The following is a 20,374-nucleotide window of genomic DNA, read 5'->3' as shown; positions in this document are numbered from 1 at the left end:
GACTACTATGTTTACTCAGTTATTTCACAGTACAGCGTACAGAAGCTTCCGTTACGTGATGGTAATAACAGCCACACTGCGTCGCAATAGGTACACCTCGACGAAGTACTTTCGTGGGGGAACTGAAGCTTGGCTTCACCACACTGACTGTTGCACAACAGCAATGAAGATGTCACGATAGAAGACTTTACAGGCCGCCACCGACAACATAGCCACCTCCAACAGGAAAACCTGCCACCTTTCAGAATGAACTTACCCACTGTTCTGGACAACCATCACGTCTCTTGCTGCTAACAGTCGCCGTCCGTATTTTCCTTACGCGCGTCGTTTCTCGTACCGCGCTTGCGCATCGTCTTTACAAGTGGCACATGCGGAAGTGGCGTGTCTCGCGGCGTGGCAAGGAAACAGTCAAAGCACCACTGCTGCCTTATCCAATGTCCACCCCCCCCCCCCCCTTCCACTCGGTTTTTATTACAGAGGCCAACCGGCACTCTGGCCGAACACGCTGAGCTACCGTGCCTGCAATCCCTAGTAGCTGAGTGGTCAGTGTAACGTTATATCATACCTAACGGCCCGGGTTCGATTCCCGGCTGGGTCGGAGATTTTCTCCGCTCAGGGACTGGGTCCTAACCTAACCTAACCTAACCTAACCTAACCTAACGTTGTGTTGTCCTTATCATCACCATTTCATCCCCATCGATACACAAGTCGCCGAAGAGTGGCGTCAACTCGAAAGACTTGCAGCAGGCGAGCGGTCTACCCGACGGGAGGCCCTAGCCATACGGCGGCTTATCCAAAACTATCGATACGAACGTATCAGAAACATACGTTATTCTACAGACCTGAATGAAAGTACCACGGAGGCACAAACGTGCCGAAGCATGTTTGGGCTGTAAAAAGATGGCCGGCCGCGGTGGAAAGCTGTTCTAGGCGCTTCAGTCCGGAACCGCGCGACTGCTACGGTCGCAGGTTCGAATCCTGCCTCGGGCATGGATGTTCGTGATGTCCTTAGGTTAGTTAGGTTTAAGTAGTTCTAAGTTCTAGGGGACCGATGACCTCAGATGTTAAGTCCATAGTGCTCAGAGCCATTTGAACCATTTGCAAAAAAAAAAAAAAAAAAGAGTTGTTTTTATAATAGACGGACTTGAATTCGCACAACTATTCCTTTGTTTAAAGAAACTGGAAAAAATCGATTTTTTATTCGTTTAAAAGTTAACGAAATACTGTTTAACTTTCGTCGTTTTAAAAGAAAAAGTATTAAAGCGGTTTTTAATCCGAAACATAATCAGGTGCTATATTTTGATGATGGTATTGGGTGACATCCAATTTTGTTCAGAGGTAATGGGCTCACAAACTGGCAGTCGCACAGCTAGGATCAAGCGTCCTCCACGTACACACACACACACAGACACACACACACACACACACACACACACACACACTCAAGGCCAGCTGGATTCTCAGAAGGATGGGAAGTGCGGGGTCCCATTCGCGCGAGCACTGAGGTCGATAATTCATTACTCAGCCAGCCGCCCTGGCCGCGTCCACACCGCTTCTTAGAAAACGGGCCCTCCTCTGGCCGCGCTGTTTGCGCGGGGTCGCTGAATGAAGAATTGTGCGGCCGCAATTCTTCACTCACAGTAATCGGGCCACCACGTCGTATCTGGGTCACGCAGTCTTAAGCGCAATCTACCATTTCCCACAACACAGGAAACGCCCGACTTCCTCAAAGCCGTCATCAGTGTATTAAAATGGGGAGGTTTTTTCCTGTCTGAATATCATGCTCAATGCAAGGTGGAACATATTTACCTAAACAGCAAAAACATTAACATTGGCCGTCGCAGGCATCTCAATAAAATATTTAACGTGAAATGAAGTATCATGGTATGGTAATAAAATTAATCATACATTTTTGTCATTGGTGAACTTTATTTCCTGTTCTGTTAGAAAAACTTAACCTATAGTTTCTTTTATTCACAAACTTCTTAATTTATAGCTCTTTTTCTCTTTATATGAATGGCACTTTTTATTGCTCATTTCTACGTTCGCAACATACTTTTTTCTTCACTTCAGTAGTATTACATTTCCTTCTTGGGCTCAGTTTCTGTATGAGTTTTTCAGTTGTCCAGTTTCTCTACAGTTTTTAATATACTCCCTTTGACCACTGATGGTGTGCAGCAATGTAGCAGGAGGCGGCAGGTTACTTTATATTATTTTTGACAGATCTAATGATCAGATTATCCGGAAACGCGTAATTATAAGATGATAAGTAAAGTTATATTTGCGATCAAAATTGGTCTATTTCCATTCAGTGATAAAATTGGCTGCAGGTCTCCTAAGAGGCTTAGAATGTTCTATCCAAGATAAACTCCAAGTTCATTGATCTTCACTAAAGTGAAGAAGGGTGTTTTCAAATTCTACGTAAATTCGTCTCCTGACGAGATTGTTACTTTGCTGGAAACTGGAAATCACAGTGTTTGCTAACATTATGTTGAGGTCTACATTATAGAGGTACAGAGATTGAACGACAATATGAAAACTCGTAGAAGCCGACCTTGGGGAAAATCAGTTTGGATTCCGTAGAAATGTTGGAACACCTGAGGCAATACTGATCCTACGAATTATCTTAGAAAATAGATTAAGGAAAGGCAAACCTACGTTTCTAGCATTTGTAGACTTAGAGAAAGCATTTGACAATGTTGACTGGAACACTCTCTTTCAAATTCTGAAGGTGGCAGGGGTAAAATAAAGGGAGCGAAAGGCTATTTACAATTTGTACAGGGAACAGATGGCAATTATAAGAGTACAGGGGTATGAAAGGGAAGCAGTGGTTGGGAAGGGAGTGAGACAGGGTTGTAGCCTATCCCTGATGTTATTCAATCTGTATATTGAGCAAGCAGCAAAGGAAAGAAAAGAAAAATTCGGAGTAGGAATTAAAATCCATGGAGAAGAAATAAAAACTCTGAGGTTTGCCGATGACATTGTAATTCCGTCAGAGATAGCACAGAACATGGAAGCGCAGCTGAACGGAATGGACAGTGTCTTGAAAGGAGGATATAAGATGAATATCGTCAAAAGCAAAACGAAGATAATGGAATGTAGTAGAATTAAATCGGGTGATGTTTAGGGAATTAAATTAGGAAATGAGAGGCTTAAAGTAGTAAAAGAATTTTGCTATTTTGGGAGCAAAATACCTGATGATGGTCGAAGTAGAGAGGATATAAAATGTAGACTGACAATGCCAAGGAAAGCGTTTCTGAAGATGAGAAATCAGTTAACATCGAATATAGATTTAAGTGTGAAGAGGTCGGTCTGAAAGTATTTGTATGGAGTGTAGCCATGTATGAAAGTGAAACGTGGACGATTAATAGTTTAGACAAGAAGAGAATAGAAGCTTTCGAAATGTGGTGAATGAATGAATGAATCGTATGGCATCGGTGGCCCGGAGACCCCTCGCGGGGCGGTTCGGCCGCCGCTCCACAAGTTCTTTAACGCCACTACGGCGAATTGCGAGTGAATGAGGATGAAATGATGATGAAAGACACACAACACACAGTCATCTCGAGGCAGAGAAAATCCCTGACCCCGCCGGAAATCGAACCCGGGACCCCGTGCGCGGGAAGCGAGAAAGCTACCGCAAGACGACGAGCCGCGGACTCGAAATGTGGTGCTACAGAAGAATGCTGAAGATTAGAAGGGTTGATCACATAACTAATGAGGAGCTATTGAATAGAATTGGGGAGAAGAGAAATCTGTGGCATAACTTGACTAGAAGAAGGGATCGGTTGGTAGGACATATTCTGAGGCATTAAGGGATCACCAGTTTAGTGTTGGAGGGTAGCGTGGAGGGTAGAAATCGTAGAGGGAGACCAATAGATGAATACACTAAGCAGATTCAGAAGGATGTAGGTTGCAGTAGGTACTGGTAGATGAAGAAGCTTGCACAGGATAGAGTACCATGGAGAGCTGCATCAAACCAATCTCTGGACTGAAGACCACAACAACACAACAACCAAGGCTAATACGGTGTAGGAAATCCTCTGACGACCAAAACAGCTTCCAGTGGTCTCGGCATGGACAAAAACAGTTCCTGTAGAGTTTTCAAGGCAATCTTATATCAGTCTTCCTGCAAAATAGTTGCAAATTCAAGTAATGATGATACAGGTGGATAGCGATCACTCCACACTTCTCCTCAAAGGAGACCACAGAGGCTCAATAATATTCAGATCTGGTGATTGTGAAGGCCAGTAGAGTTGCGACAATTTACCCTCGCACTCACAACACCAGTGTTGGATGATACGAGATGTGCGAACAGGGATGCAGTCGTCTTGGAACACAAGAGTCGGGATTGGCGAACAAATGCCTTGTCATGGGATGGACGTGATCAGCCATTAGGATCACATAGTCCTTGGCAATAATGCGACGTTCCAGGATAGCCTTTGGGCCCATGGAATGCCACGTTATGGCTGCCCATATCATCAACGAACCCCCGCAATGTTTCACATTTGGAACATAAACTCGGCAAGGAGTTGGAAACAGTGTGGAACAAGACTCATCCGACCAAATGACCTTCTTCCATTGCTCCGGAGCACGTTTTCATGTTACATGCATTTGTATCACTGGTGAGTGGTTTTGGAATTCCAGCCCACCCTGCAAACCCTGCTTATGGTGGTCGCTCCGTGTTGTTTTGGTACTAAAAGCGTTCGCGAGTGCGACATTCAGTTCTGAACTGATTTTTGCAGCTGTCTTCCTCTTATTTTTCTTCACAGTCCCCTTCAATTACCATCCTTCACAGTTCCTCATCACGCACTTTCGTCCGCGTTGTGACTTAGCGGTCGATATTTTTTCGCTTTCTCTGTATGCAGTATAAATCTTCGATACCGTGCCTCCTAAGATACCAAACTCTTTGACAACCTTGGTTATGGAAGCACCAAGCACACGTTCACCAACAATTTGCCCACGTTCTAATCCTCTTAGCTCCGACATAATGCACTCACAACTACACAGAAAACTGTTTGACTACCACTGACACTTGCAACATATTGACTTCATTCCACAGGTGTCGTTCATGGTCAAATAAAACAGCGCAAACTTTAGGCTTGGCATTTATGTTCAAGCATGCAATTCTCGCATTTGCCCAACCCCAGTATGTACGCAGATTCTCTATATCAGTAATTGAAGAAAGTGACTTAAAGGAATAAAATTATCGAAAAACTATGTATTCTTGATTACGTGCTTTCACAAATGATGATATGAACGGGATTTTATGTACATTTTTAAGACATCGCTAAATGGTCAGCCGAGTTGACGAAACGATAGAAACGTTCCAGAACACTTAAATGATGACACGGTATGACCCACTGGTTACGAACATATGCAGAGTACAATATATGAATGAAATTGTCTAGGTGAGGCCCCATAGATTCAAGACGTCCATTGTCCATTTCTCATTGGTGTATATGCGAGCCACGCTCATAACGTTGTCTCGTGCGTCACTTAGAGGTGGATTGTATTATTAAGTTTTTAGTTAATTCGGTAATTTTATTTCAACTCTTTTACATAAACGTGAAGTGAAAATAGAAACAGTTACTGGGGGGTTTCCCAGGCATGACAGACACGTCACGTCTTCAACAGAATTTGTACCGAAGAGCAACAGATGCAAAGCGATCACGTACATCTGCAGATCCGTGGCTGTACAGTCTTGCTGACATCTCCGCAACTTCGCTTTCCTTCAAGTCAAGTTCACTCCTTGCGTAGCTGCTGTGTACAAAGCAGTGACCCACTTCTAGTTGTTTCCTCGTCGGACGTTAGCACCTCCTCACCGTGTTAGCGCGCGGGCCAGAACACATACTTTTCGCTCCCACGTCCGTCGTCTTAGCTGGACATCTCGTATGTCCGACATAGAAGCCGCTGGAACGTTACCCAGCGTTAGCTGCTTCCCCCAGACGATAAATCACATTAAACGTAAGTAAATATTGTACCACTGATATTGTTACGAAACAGAATTGGCTTCGAACGCAAATATAATCATACGATGTACCTTGTTTCAGAAGCATTTCATGTGTTAGGTTTGTAAAGTTTCCCTACATCGACCTGTTGGATCGAAGACTAAACAATGGTGACATACTATCAGCTCACTGTCTCCTTTCATCAATTGAATATTGGTAAGTGAAACGAAGATTTTCATTTGTTATACGAAGTCTGTTCAAAAATTTCCGGTACGTTTGTAATTTCGCGCCAATGGTGTGTTAGAGCGAAATGCGGCTGGCATCCACATGCACGCCTGTCTTTAATGTGTATTTGCCGGAAGTTTCATTGTTGTATGTGTGTTAGTTATTGTTCAGTGCTGGAACGTTACCCAGCGTTAACTGCTTCCCCCAGACGATAAATCACATTAAACGTAAGTAAATATTGTACCACTGATATTGTTACGAAACAGAATTGGCTTCGAACGCAAACATAATCATACGATGTACCTTATATATATATATATATATATATATATATATATATATATATATATATATAATCTGTTTATCAGGCGACAGTGCGGAACTGTATCGAACGCCTTCCGGAAGTCAAGAAAAATAGCATCTACCTGGGAGCCTGTATCTAATAATAAAGGATCCTTCTTTCTATGTATTCGCAATACATTACATTTGTCTATGTTAAGGGACAGTTGCCACTCCCTGCACCAAGTGCCTATCCGCTGCAGATCTTCCTGCATTTCGCTACAATTTTCTAATGCTGCAACTTCTCTGTATACTACAGCATCATCCGCGAAAAGCCGCATGCAACTTCCGACACTATCTACTAGGTCATTTATATATATTGTGAAAAGCAATGGTCCCATAACACTCCCCTGTGGCACGCCAGTGGTTACCTTAACGTCTGTAGACGTCTCTCCATTGATAACAACATGCTGTGTTCTGTTTGCTAAAAACTCTTCAATCCAGCCACACAGCTGGTCTGATATTCCGTAGGCTCTTACTCTGTTTATCAGGCGACAGTGCGGAACTGTATCGAACGCCTTCCGGAAGTCAAGAAAAATAGCATCTACCTGGGAGCCTGTATCTAATATTTTCTTGGTCTCATGAACAAATAACGCGAGTGGGTCTCACACGATCGCTGTTTCCAGAATCCATGTTGATTCCTACATAGTAGATTCTGGGTTTCCAAAAACGACATGATACTCGAGCAAAAAACATGTTCTAAAATTCTACAACAGATCGACGTCATAGATATAGGTCTATAGTTTTGCGCATCTGCTCAACGACTCTTCTTGAAGACTGGGACTACCTGTGCTCTTTTCCAATCATTTGGAACCCTCCGTTCCTCTAGAGACTTGCGGTACACGGCTGTTAGAAGGGGGGCAAGTTCTTTCGCGTACTCTGTGTAGAATCGAATTGGTATCCCGTCAGGTCCAGTGGACTTTCCTCTGTTCAGTGATTCCAGTTGGCGGGTACCAGGTTGAGATTCATTGGGAGAGTGCTTAGAAAATGTAGTCCATCAACAAAGGAGGTGGCTTACAAAACACTCGTTCGACCTATACTTGAGTATTGCTCATCAGTGTGGGATCCGTACCGGATCGGGTTGACGGAGGAGATGGAGAAGATCCAAAGAAGAGCGGCGCGTTTCGTCACAGGGTTATTTGGTAACCGTGATAGCGTTACGGAGATGTTTAATAAACTCAAGTGGCAGACTCTGCAAGAGAGGCGCTCTGCATCGCGGTGTAGCTTGCTCGCCAGGTTTCGAGAGGGTGCGTTTCTGGATGAGGTATCGAATATATTGCTTCCCCCTACTTATACCTCCCGAGGAGATCACGAATGTAAAATTAGAGAGATTAGAGCGCGCACGGAGGCTTTCAGACAGTCGTTCTTCCCGCGAACCATACGCGACTGGAACAGGAAAGGGAGGTAATGACAGCGGCACGTAAAGTGCCCTCCGCCAAACACCGTTGGGTGGCTTGCGGAGTATAAATGTAGATGTAGATGTAGACAGTGCTGTGTCGCTCAGTTTGCGAATTTCGAGATGGCACAAGTAGAGGAGGAATGCGTTTGCATCAAATTTTGCGTGAAACTTAAGAAAATATTTACATAGGCACACCAAATGATGGAGGAAGCCTACGGTGGTAAGTACCGAAACCGTACTCGTCGTTACGAATGGTTCACGCGGTTTAAAAATGGACGGTCGGAAGTTAAAGATGACCCTCATTCAGGACGCCCTCCGACGTCTACCGACGACGCTCATGTCAGGGACGTCAACGAAATTGTGCGTGCCAATCGAAGACTGACTGCCCGAGAGATTGCAGAAGAACGTAACATTTCAGACTGAACATGTCATGAAACCCTGACACAGCATCTTGGAATGCATCGTGTTACCGACAAGTTCGTCGCACGGCTCACGAGTCAATGCCAGAAAGACCTTCGCCTCGTAATCTGGAAGAGCCTTTGGGTCGCGCAAATGAGAACGAGACGTTCCTTAACTGATGGTGATACGTGGGTCTACGTTCAAGACTAAGGTTCGATGTTCCCAGTGGATCTTGGGAAAGGTTCTCCAAGACCAAAAAAGGCTCGTCTGGTGAGGTCAGTTCAAATGTCAAAGCCATGCTAATAGTTTTTTTTCTTACTCTGAAGGTTTAGTTCATCATGAATTCGTGCCACAGGGACAGATGGTACTATCGGGACGTGTTGCGACGCCTGCGAGAAAAAATATGAGAAGGAAACGGCCTGAAATGTGGCGAGACAATTCATGGCTCTTACATCACGACAACGCACCCGCACATTCATCCCTGTTGGTGCGTGACTGTTGCACAAAAAACGAAATAACTGTGCTGTCTCATTCTCCGTACTCTCTAGATCTGGCCGCTGCGGACTGTTTTTGTTTCCCAAGTTAAAACCCTCGTTGAAAGGGCGAAGATTTGCAACGATAGGTGAGATTAAAGAAAATTCGCAGAAGGCGCTTCGAGCGATCCAAGAAGCGTACCAAGACTGCTTCCGGAAATGGGAACGGCGTTGGGAGCGGTGTATCAATTGCGGAGGAGAGTGTTGTAGGAGACCACTCACGATGATTAAAAGGTAAAGGCGGAAAAAAATTATGGACAAAGTTCCGAATTTTTTTGAACAGACCTCATATATGGATATAGTGTCTCTTCTTTCGGACATGAATGTCCGTAAGAACGGACATCATTCATATGTAATATATATGTACGCCAGACGGTGACATTTAATGTAGATGCAAAATAGTATCCGAACCGTGCGGGAATACAGTTAGGCTGAAAGCAAGTGGATTAGTGGATAGGAGGCGCTGTTCTGTAGCGTGTGGCATTTGGAGACTTCCGTCGCTCGGATAGCCGAGGCGATTAAGGCGGCAGCTCGTATAAAGTGGGAAATTCGGGTTCGACTCCCGGTCCGGAAAAAAGTCTGCATCTGCTGCTGAGTTCACTCAATCCCACACTTCAGCTAGATGTAGGATATTTCTCCCGGCACACGATTATCATTAGATTTCATGAAGCAGAGTACATCTCATCCGGGATGGGACTTGGCCTCCTCAATAATTTTCTGACATTCCTCTCTGGACTTCGTAGTGGACCTCCAGTTACGGTAACCGACTCTGGCAGCGTCCTCTCCAACCTCACCGCTCCATCTCAACCTCGGTCGTCCTCTTGCTCTTCTTCCTCCAGGTTCACTGCAGCAGGCTTTCCTTGCGGGATCTGTCTCAACGAGTCGCATTACATGTCCAGGCCATCTCAGTCTACACAGCTTTATGAACTTTACCACATCATGCTCCTTATAGCAGTCACAATGTTCGTCATTTCGTCGCCTTCTCCAGATCTCATTTTCATATACAGGCCCAAAAATCCTCCTCAATATACTTCTTTCATGTGATCTCAGTTTGTTTTCACCCTGCTTCGTAATTGTCCATGTTTCTGAGCCTTAAGTACGTTTTGTAAAGTCGGCATTTAGTCCCTCGTGATATAAGCTTGGATTTAAAATGTTGCAACATTCAAAAGTAGCATCGGTTAGAAGCACTTATGTGAGCCATAATTTCAGTGAAGATGGTGCCATTTGCTTCTATCTTTGAGCCCAGATAGGTGAAACATTCCACTGGCTCAAATGTCATTCCATCAAGGGTTATTGTGGGTTGTAGCGGTTGGTAGTGCCATTATACTTGTACTTCGACTTTCCTTCATTCTCAGGCCCATCTTCTCTTCGCTCAGTCTTAGAGATGAAAAAGCACTTTGAAGATCTCTAAGTGTTCTGCTCATCAAATCCAAGTCATCTGCATATCCCAGCAATTGTACACACTTATAGTCTATAGTTCCTCTTGTCTGGATACCCTATTCACTACCACTTTTTCAAGCGCTACGTTGAAAAGTAGGCAGGAAAGCCCATCTCCTTGCCTTAGGCCAGTTCGAGTGGGATACTGAGGTGGCAGCCTTGACTGCACTCGCGCGTTACACCGGGGGTACTTTTGGGTGACCCCTATTAAAAGCACCAATTTTCCAAGCACTCTAAATTCCCGCATTGGCTCATAAAGTCTGGCCCGGTTTTTTTTATGATATGCAGATGTAAAGTCAATGAAAAGATGGTGCATACCAACATTGAATTCATTGGTCTTTTCTACTATTTGTCGGAGAGCAAATACCTGGTCCTAGTCTTATTATGTTTTATTTTATCGGACAACAACTAGAGATTTTAGTCTTAGGAGTGATAGTGGTGAATATTTAATGATAATCTATAAAAAAAATCGAGTTGCGACCACAAATCTTGGTGACGGTGTTGGTGTTTCTCTACATATTCGGCCTTCGGTGTAAAACATTATTCCCAGCAATGGATGACATGGTGAAGACCTTGTTCGTAGAACTCTGCAGTTTGGCTGTTCGTGGAACGTTTCGCCTCGGAAGCAACCTAGTCGCCATTCTGGAAATACCCACAACGCAGTGGTTTCTTCATATGAGCAAAAAATGGTTCAAATGGCTCTGAGCACTATGGGACTCAACATCTTAGGTCATAAGTCCCCTAGAACTTAGAACTACTTAAACCTAACTAACCTAAGGACATCACACACACCCATGCCCGAGGCAGGATTCGAACCTGCGACCGTAGCAGTCCCGCGGTTCCGGACTGCAGCGCCAGAACCACTAGACCACCGCGGCCGGCATATGAGCAAAGAATACAAAGTCACTCGTCTGAATATGAGGGATGAGGCAAATATTGATAGGCCAAGGAAGAGTGCTGCGTCACTGTGTCCTGTACAGAGAGAGAGCTGGGACGCTGCCGTGGACGATAACGCCCCGTTGGTCTGCGTACAGCAAAATGGCTCTGAGCACTATGGGACTTAACATCTAAGGTCATCAGTCCCCTAGACTTAGAACTACTTAAACCTAAGTAACCTAAGGACATCACATACATCCATGCCCGAGGCACGATTCGAACCTGCGACCGTAGCAGCAGCGCGGTTCCGGATTGAAGCGCCTAGAACCGCTCGGCCACCGTGGCCGGCAGCTTACAGCAATATTCCCTTTCGACACCTTCAGGTAACCGTGTAAGGAGATTACAGTAGCGTGCTTATGTGACGGTTTGCCTCATATGAGCATATTAGCCCCACCCATGGCAAGCCCGAAAAGCAGCATCACCTAGCCGACAATGGTTGGATCTTCGCCTTTGCCGGCGGCGGTGAATCCACACGTTTCCACAACTTGCTCTGCTGCTTCGTCTCGTGATCATACCCAGAACTCGCCCACACTGATGGTTAACGAACCCGTATGGATTGGCTCGACGACTGCAACATTTCCACTGCTGCCTCTGTTCGGCGGGCATTATCATCTCCATTGTGACATGTCAGTGTTCGAATACTAGGTCCTCCAGTTCTCTAGCGACCTGCTTCTTCACAGAGAGATGGTTTGCCACTTCGTTCTTCGTCAATCGATCTTGGCTTACCGGACTGGAAGCGACAGTGCCACCTGATAACTGTGTCATGTAATGGGTGGGGTATTGTTCCCGTAGACTCCCACCAATTGAGCATGGATTTTTGCAGCGTTGCTGCCTACGTAGTACCGTCTTAATTGTGCGATTCGATTCGTTACTTCCTGTCAGAAAAGTCATAGTTCGTAGTAATAGACGAAAAATCATCGAGTAAAACGGAAGTGATATCCGGCGTTCCGTAAGAAAGTGTTACAGGCCCTCTGCTGTTCCTGATATACATAAAAGGTTTTGGAGACAATCTGAGCAGCCCTCTTAGATTGTTTACGGATAATGCTGTCATTTGCCGTCTTCTAAAGTCATCAGATGATCAAAACCAATTGCAAAATTATTTAGAGAAGATATCTATATGGTGCGAAAAGTGGTAATAGACTCTAAATCATGAAAAGGAATCTGCTACATTTCGGTTACACGGTAAATCAGACAAATTTAATGGTTGTGAATTCAACTAAACACTCAGGGAGCCGGCCGCGGTGGTCTAGCGGTTCTGGCGCTGCAGTCCGGAACCGCGGGACTGCTACGGTCGCAGGTTCGAATCCTGCCTCGGGCATGGGTGTGTTTGATGTCCTTAGGTTAGTTAGGTTTAAGTAGTTCTAAGTTCTAGGGGACTTATGACCTAAGATGTTGAGTCCCATAGTGCTCAGAGCCATTTGAACCATTTGAACCACTCAGGGATTACAGTTACGAATAACTTAAAATTGAACGATCTCATAGATAATGTTGTGAGGGAAAACCAAAGATTGCCATTTGTTGGCAGAACATTAAGAAGATACATCAGGTCTGCTAAACAGACTGCTTACACTACCCTTGTCCATCCTCTTCTGGAGTATTACGCGTGGTGTGTCCGCTCCCGTTAGCTGAATAGTCAGCGCGACAGAATGCAACGCCAAGGGGCCCGGGTTCGATTCCCGGCTGGGGCAGGAGATTTGCTCCGCTCAGGGACTGGGTGTTGTGTTGTCCTCATCATCATTTCATCCTTGTCTCCGACGCGCAAGTCGCCCAATGTGGCATCGGCAGTAAGTACTTGCTCTCGGCGGCCGAACTTCCCGAATGAGGTACTCGCGGCCCACAATTTCGTACGCTCATTTCCATTTTTCCACGCGTGGTGTGGGATCAGCATCAGATAGGATTGACGAAGAACACGAAAAAGTTCAAAGAAGAGCGCCTAGTTTTTTCTTATCGTGAAAAAGAACAGAAAGTGCCCCACATATGATACGTGAATTGGGGTGGCAGTCATTAAAACAAAGGCGTTTTCCGTTGCGGCGGGATCTGTTCACGAAATTTCAATCACCAACTTCGTCCTCCGAATGCGAAAATATTTTTTTGGTGACCACCTACATAGGAAAGAATGATTGTTAGGTAAAGTTTAAGAAAATCAGATATCGCACGGGAAGATTCAAGTGCTCGTTTTTCCCGCGCCCTTTTCGAGAGTTGAACGGCAGGGAAATGAGTTAAGGTGGTTTGATGAACGCTATGCCCTAATTGTGAATAATTACAGAGTAGTCACTTAGATGTAGATGTGGAAGTATCCCTTCAAGTGCACAAAACGGATCACCTTGTCAGTGGGTTGCGCCATTTAGTTTTGGCATCTCTAGTTGTTTGCCAGGATTTCAGTGTATGCCACAACTGCAGACAACTACCAAACAAAAAATTAATTACCTAGTTTATTTTTTTCGAGGTGATGATTAAAGCTTTATTACTGCCCCTTGTACAATAACCGGTTTCAGTGGTGATCTGACTCATCTCCGGATACAGAGTAACGAGGTTTCTTATGCTGCAGTACGGAATTTGATTACGACTATAGATTGCAGTTGAAACCGGTAACTGTGTAAGAAAAATCTCTGAGTGTCGTGTCATTAAATAAGAGAAAAAATATTATACATGTCAGTAATGGCATAATCCGAAGCCGGCCGGGGTGGCTGTGCGGTTCTAGGCGCTACAGCCTGGAACTGCGCGACCGCTAATGTCGCAGGTTCGAATCCTGCCTCGGGCATGGATGTGTGTGATGTCCTTAGGTTGGTTAGGTTTAAGTAGTTCTAAGTTCTAGGGGACTGATGACCATAGATGTTAAGTCCCATAGTGCTCAGAGCCATTTTTGCTCTTGACAGTACTGATATATGGGCACATTGTGCCTCGTCATATGGTGTGTACTACAGGCCAGTGCTAAGTGATCATTATGCTACGTAGTGTATGCTTGGAAAACGATGTAACATCGAAACGCGTGAGGAAGTTTTCATCCAATAAAAGAATGTGGCTGAGATAAGCGAAGTTTCAAGTGCAAATATGGCCGTAGCGTCTAATATTGTATATAGTGTTTTTTTTAGTATAAAAAAACACAGCTGTTTCGATCATAATTGAAGATACATAGCTATATTTGAAATCGCCTTTTTAAGTTCGTTGTGATACGCAAAACTGGAAAGCCTAAATATGGTTTGTTTCAAAAAGATCCGTCAGATTTCATGAGACTACGACTTCTGCACGAATCAAAATACATACTTTGGGTAGATTTTGAGTTACACACCAAAATAATGTTACCTTGATACCAGTTATAAGTTGCCGGATCTCGCTGATGCACCTCGCTCGTTCATTACCCACTGTGAGCTGATTAGAGGTGCTGATAACACGGCAACAAATGGGGTTTTGCGTTCTCCGTTTCAGGAGGTGCTATCCAACTACGACAGCGCGGACTAATTTTCAAAAATGGCTCTGAGGACTATGGGACTTAACTTCTGAGGTCATTAGTCCCCTAGAATTTAGAACTACTTAAACATAACTAACCTAAGGACATCACACACATCCATGCCCGAGGCAGGATTCGAACCTGCGACCGTAGCGGTCGCGCGGTTCCAGACTGAAGCGCCTAGAACCGCTCGGCCACCCCGGCCGGCTGACTAATTTTCGTCGATCCAAAGTCCAAATACGTTTCTAGATTGCATTAATAAAAAATTAAGAATATTTAAAAAGATGGTTTTAATAATTCGAGTGTCCTATATAGTCGCGTCGCACTTGAGCACAACGTACACAACGTTCTTCAACCATGCGAATTCGTCAGAAAAGTCATTCTTCGGCATGTTGTTCAACTCGCGCGTCACATTCCATGTTGTTTTGTCTTGGCGAACCATCAGAGATTCTACTCTTTGCCGTTTTGTGGTAGGTTCGTATTGATAACGTCGGCTCTCACTGACGTCATGATGTTTTCAAGAACAAGAACTGTCCGCGTTTTTCATTTCAATGAAGCAGCAGCAGGCGTCCACCTCCCGTTGTTTCTTATGCGTGCAGGACAAATTTTGCACACACATTTCACTTCTTCAAAAGATTCAGGAGAATGTCTTCAGCATTTAATTTAGAGATGTTCAGTTCGTTGCTCCATTGCGCCTTGCGTCAACAACATTGACACATTACCGTTGCACGGCCACTGCTTAACACTATCTGCTCACAACTGACAGGTCGAATACGTATCTGTTGTTTACAGTTGTTAGTTCAAGCTGTCACTACAGTACTGCGCTGACGTCGCTTCTATGCCGGGAACAAAATCAGTCTCGAAATTTTTTGGACTGACGTAATGGATGTACGGATCTCAAAACGCACCATTTGTTCCGAAGGTCGCCTGATATTTCGGTATGTGATCTGTATTGTGGAGATTTGTGACAGGCTCTGTCTGTGTGCCCAACCTTTCAACAAGTTCGGCTGAACAGTGTCACCGCATAGCGGTAGCCGTAAGAGTATGGGACGAGATTGACTGTCGTCTGAGTGTTTGTCGGGGGTCCGGTCGAAGGGAAATTGATCATTTGTGAAAGTTACATTCTTACGTTGATCTTAAACGTGAACTTCAAAAAGTCATATTGGTCTTTTGAAAATAAAACGTTTGCAATGCTAAACGTTAGTTAAAATTCATCCCATTCGTGTAGAAGATATACTCTTATGAAATGAGACGAATCTTCTTTTAAACGCCCTGTGTATTTTACCATCATAGTCCCGCATTAAAACATACTGTATCTTAACCCTAGACAGCAGTAACCTTATTTTTGTTTGTTTACATCGGCATTTTGTCTTCGTGATACTGTGTCGGTAGGAACAGAAGTCTCTCCCACACACGCACTACGGCCCGTTGCAGGTAGCAGCATGGTGCGACACTTCCAACGTTAACATAGACAGCGTTTGCCAGCGACGTGCTCAAGATGAGTCACCAGTCTCTTCCTACTCTTTACGGTGTCTTTAATGCAGGCTCGATACAGGCAACAGCGTCACGAGGTCACCGCGAATGTGCAGCTTGCGTCCTCCTGTCTACCTCCAAGCAATTTATGTGCAAGCAGTCTTAGGGCTTGTGTTAGATATTACGCAGTGCCCCAGAATCACAAGGTCTCACACCCAATCTTGTCGTCTGCATAAACTATGTTTGGTTCGATACGACAATAAAATGGTACAGGCCAGTATGAATTCCCTCCAAAAACATTCTTGCCTACGATGCCGAAAATTACTTGTAAAAATATTATGGTCACTCGAGACTTTAGATGGCGCTATGGTATTATATACTGCAGAGAATCAAATCTGTATTAGATAAATTCAGTGACATCACTCTTCTGTGGTTCGGACAAGATATCTGCTTCGTTGATTTAGTGCTAAATACAAAGACAAGTTGGTAGCAGATTTCCAGCCTTCACGCATTTCCACTTTCTTCACCACTTCTGCGTAGGTTACAGCTGTCTTTTCTCTAATTTACTTTGTACATCAGTCGCGGTCTTTTTTCATTGACGCTAAGTGGTAAGCCAAAAGACTATGATCATCTCAGTAATAGGATGTTGGTCCACTTTTGGAATGCAATAGAACAGCGATTGTGTATGGCATTGATTCAAAAAGTCTTAGAAGATTTCCGGAGGTATGTTGTATCAGATGTCTACGCGCAGGTCACGCAATTCCCGTAAATTATCAGTCAGTGGTTTGAGAGAGCGGAGCTGACGCCCATTAGCGCTTCAGATGTGTTGACTCAGGAGTATTTGGTGGCCAAGGATCAACGTGAGTTCACTGCCACGCTGCTCAAACCATTGTAGCACGATTCTGGCCTTGTGACACGGACAGTCGCCACCGCCGAAGGAGATGAAATCAAGGATTGTGGGATGCACGTGGTCCGCAATAATATCCACGTGGTCTACAGTTGTGTAGCCGTAATGGTGTCTTCCATTATTGACACAGGTCCCACTGAAGCCCAGCATAATACCTCCACCACTGGCCTGTATCCGTGGCACACTTCATGTTTCCAGCAGCCACTCGCCTGGATGACAGCATGTCCAGACACAGCCATCGGTGTGGTGTAACAAGAAAAGTGAGTCATGCGAGCAGGCGACACGTTTCCACTGTACCACGGTCCAATCTCGATGATGTCCACTGCAGTCGTAATTGACGACGTCATTGGGTCAACACGGGAATTTGTATGTGTCGTCTACTCCCGAGTCCCGTCTTCAACAATGTGCTTTGAATGGTGTTCCGCGGAACACTAGTACCTGTCGTCGATCTGTCACAGATAGCCGCTTTTGCTGCTTGACAAAGTGGGCAAGCTTCCGACCTCCACGTCCCGTGGTGAGTCATGGACATTCAACAATCTGCCGTCATCTCGTGGTTTCCTATACATGCCGGCAACAGCAGCACGCGAACACCCGACCAGCTTCGCCGTTCTCGGACTCCCGGCCGTAACACTCTGCCTCTTAAGAAAGTCGCTTCTCTCAGTGGTTTTCCCAGACTGCGGTCCATATCGCCGCTAGAATGATTCTGCATTCATCTGTGCTCCTCGTAAACATTTACCTTACCGCGCTATGTGTTCGCAACGCCACCAGGTAGCATTCAGCCTCATGGTGGACACAGCTCTTCCTCATCATATCTCTCCATTATCGTTTTAAGAGCGTTTTATGCCTCGGGATATGACTTTCTTCAGTAGTGTTTCACAAACTTCTCTTCCCTCTCACTGTTTTAAAGAATGTCATCGCAGTCTTTACAGTCAATTTGATTTTCACGAGGCGAATGTAACGCCACTTCTTAAAAAAATTCAGTCTGTTCCTTTCCTGAGTCCCCAAGGTCCAGTGTCACAGACAAGAAATTAAGGAGTAAAAACAAATTGACTATGGAGATTTTTGTGCTGTTGTTCTGTCGCTTTGAATAGCACGCCGTTTCAAGTTCACACCACTCTCCACAGGAACTACAACTATCACTGCTGAAGCAAGCGATACGCGGTGCTTGCGCCACTGCTGGCGGTGAGTTCGTGTGTGAACTTCATGGTTTTCAATCAGTGAACGTGGAACCGGTTGGGTACAAACTTTACCATAATCCAAGCATTAAATCATTCCTTGCACTGCATTATATGCTAGTGCCAGTTTTTTTCCCCCTACTACATTCACAGTGGGACGCCTGTCTTCTCTAACAACCTCGTCGACTCTTCCCCACTCGTGCCCCGTTGAGGCTCATATTGGACGGTCGAGTTCCAGTCTCTGAAGAGTTTCACCAATGTAGCTCTGCTGGCGCCCACGCACGTAACCCCATGTGTGCACTGAAGAGTGTGGCTAATTTAAGCAGCTGACTTTTTCTCTTCAACAAGAAATTCAATAATAACGAGCTATTGAATTGAAACACCCTTGTCAATCACTTTGTAGGTAAAGCTGTGGTCACGGTAAGATATCTTAATGTGCCAGCCAAGTGTCGATCCAAGAGGTGGACAGTAACCATTGCTGAAACGAACTGGCCTGCCCAGATTCCAGATCTAAATGCAATGGATCACTTTTGGAATGATTTAGAATCTCGAATTCGCTCCATATCCCAACATCCAACGTCACTATCTTCTCTGGTTGGCTCTTGAAGAAGAATGAGCTGCTATTCCTCCACAGGCATTCAGATGTTTCATTGAAAGTGTCCGCGGCAGAGTTCATGCCGTTATCAAGGCGTAGGCTGGACGCACCACATATACCACATAGTAATGCCCACCAACAGGAGTCCGGATATTTGTGATCAGATAGTTTATAACACGCTGTCATATATGTATACGATTTTTGTAATAGCAGCAATAACATAAAAAGTGTTATAACCCAATAATAATAAACTGCCTCATTACTATGAGCTATATAAAATATTTTAATTCATTAGCAATTCTTTTGGATCGGTAAACAGTAGATTTAGTTAGCATATTGTCCAAGAAATTGCAATTCGGAAAAATGTAGCCTTTGAAAAGTATACGTCCGGAAATCGGAGTAAGTGTGCCACGCAGTTAATTTAAAGAACTATAATGGCAACAAACTCTTACAATTTTGTTAACGTCGGAAGCTGCAATGTACAAAATTCGAAATATGCGATCACAGTTATCAGCCTTTCACCAAGAACTACGGTTGTGAACACTGATGTGCAAACTTTGACGGTAAGTGCGCGTAAACGAAGGAATGTTGTTACTTTCAGTCGTGCTGTATTATGACACGATGCCCTGTCATGCTGATACAGACTATGACCAAATGGTTCAAACGGCTATGAGCACTATGGGACTTAATTTCTGAGGTCATCAGTCCCCTAGACTTAGAACCATTTAAACCTAACTAACGTAAGGGCATCACACACATCCATGCCCGAGGCAGGATTCGAACCTGCGACCGTAGCAGCAGCGCGGTTCCGGACAGAAGCGCCTAGAACCGCTCGGCCACAACGGCCGGCCAAACTATGATCGTTCCAGAACTGTTCCTCTACTGTACGTAGCACACACTGCTATAAAATTTGTCTGTATTCTTCGGGATTTAGCGTTCTTTTAAGCGGAATAAGCGGCCACAAGCTAACCACGTAAAACTCACCCATACGGCACCTCTTCCGTACTTCACTGTTGACACTACATGTGATGGCAGGTAACGCTCTCCAGGCATTCGCCAAACACAAACCCTTCCATTGGATTTCTACAGAGCATAAGTGATTCATCACTCCAAATCACTCATTCCCAGTCATTCAGCGTCCCACGACATCACTCTTTACACCTCTCCAAACGTCGCTTACCATTGACTGCAGAACAATGTGGCTTATAAGGAGCTGCTCGACCATTCTACCTTATTCTTTTTTACTGTCTACGTACAGTCATTGTGTTTGCTGAAACGCTGGTAGCACTTTGGAACTGACGACTGATTTCATTCGATTTTTTACATCCACCCTCTGCAGTGTTAGGCAGCTCATGTAAGTCAGTGCATAAGGTCTGTTTTGTCTTGGTTGTGCTGTGGTTGTTCCTTTGCGTTTCTACTTCACAGTTACGTCATCAACAGCCGACTTGGACAGCGTTAGAGGTGTTAAAATGTTCTTGATGGATTTGTTACTCAGGTGACACCCAGTGAGCAGTCCACGTTCGAAGTGACTGAGCTCTCATGACCGATCCATTCTGCTGT

Source organism: Schistocerca nitens, chromosome 1 (genome assembly GCF_023898315.1).
Source record: "Schistocerca nitens isolate TAMUIC-IGC-003100 chromosome 1, iqSchNite1.1, whole genome shotgun sequence".
NCBI lineage: Eukaryota > Metazoa > Arthropoda > Insecta > Orthoptera > Acrididae > Schistocerca > Schistocerca nitens.
This window is presented reverse-complemented; position numbering follows the sequence as displayed.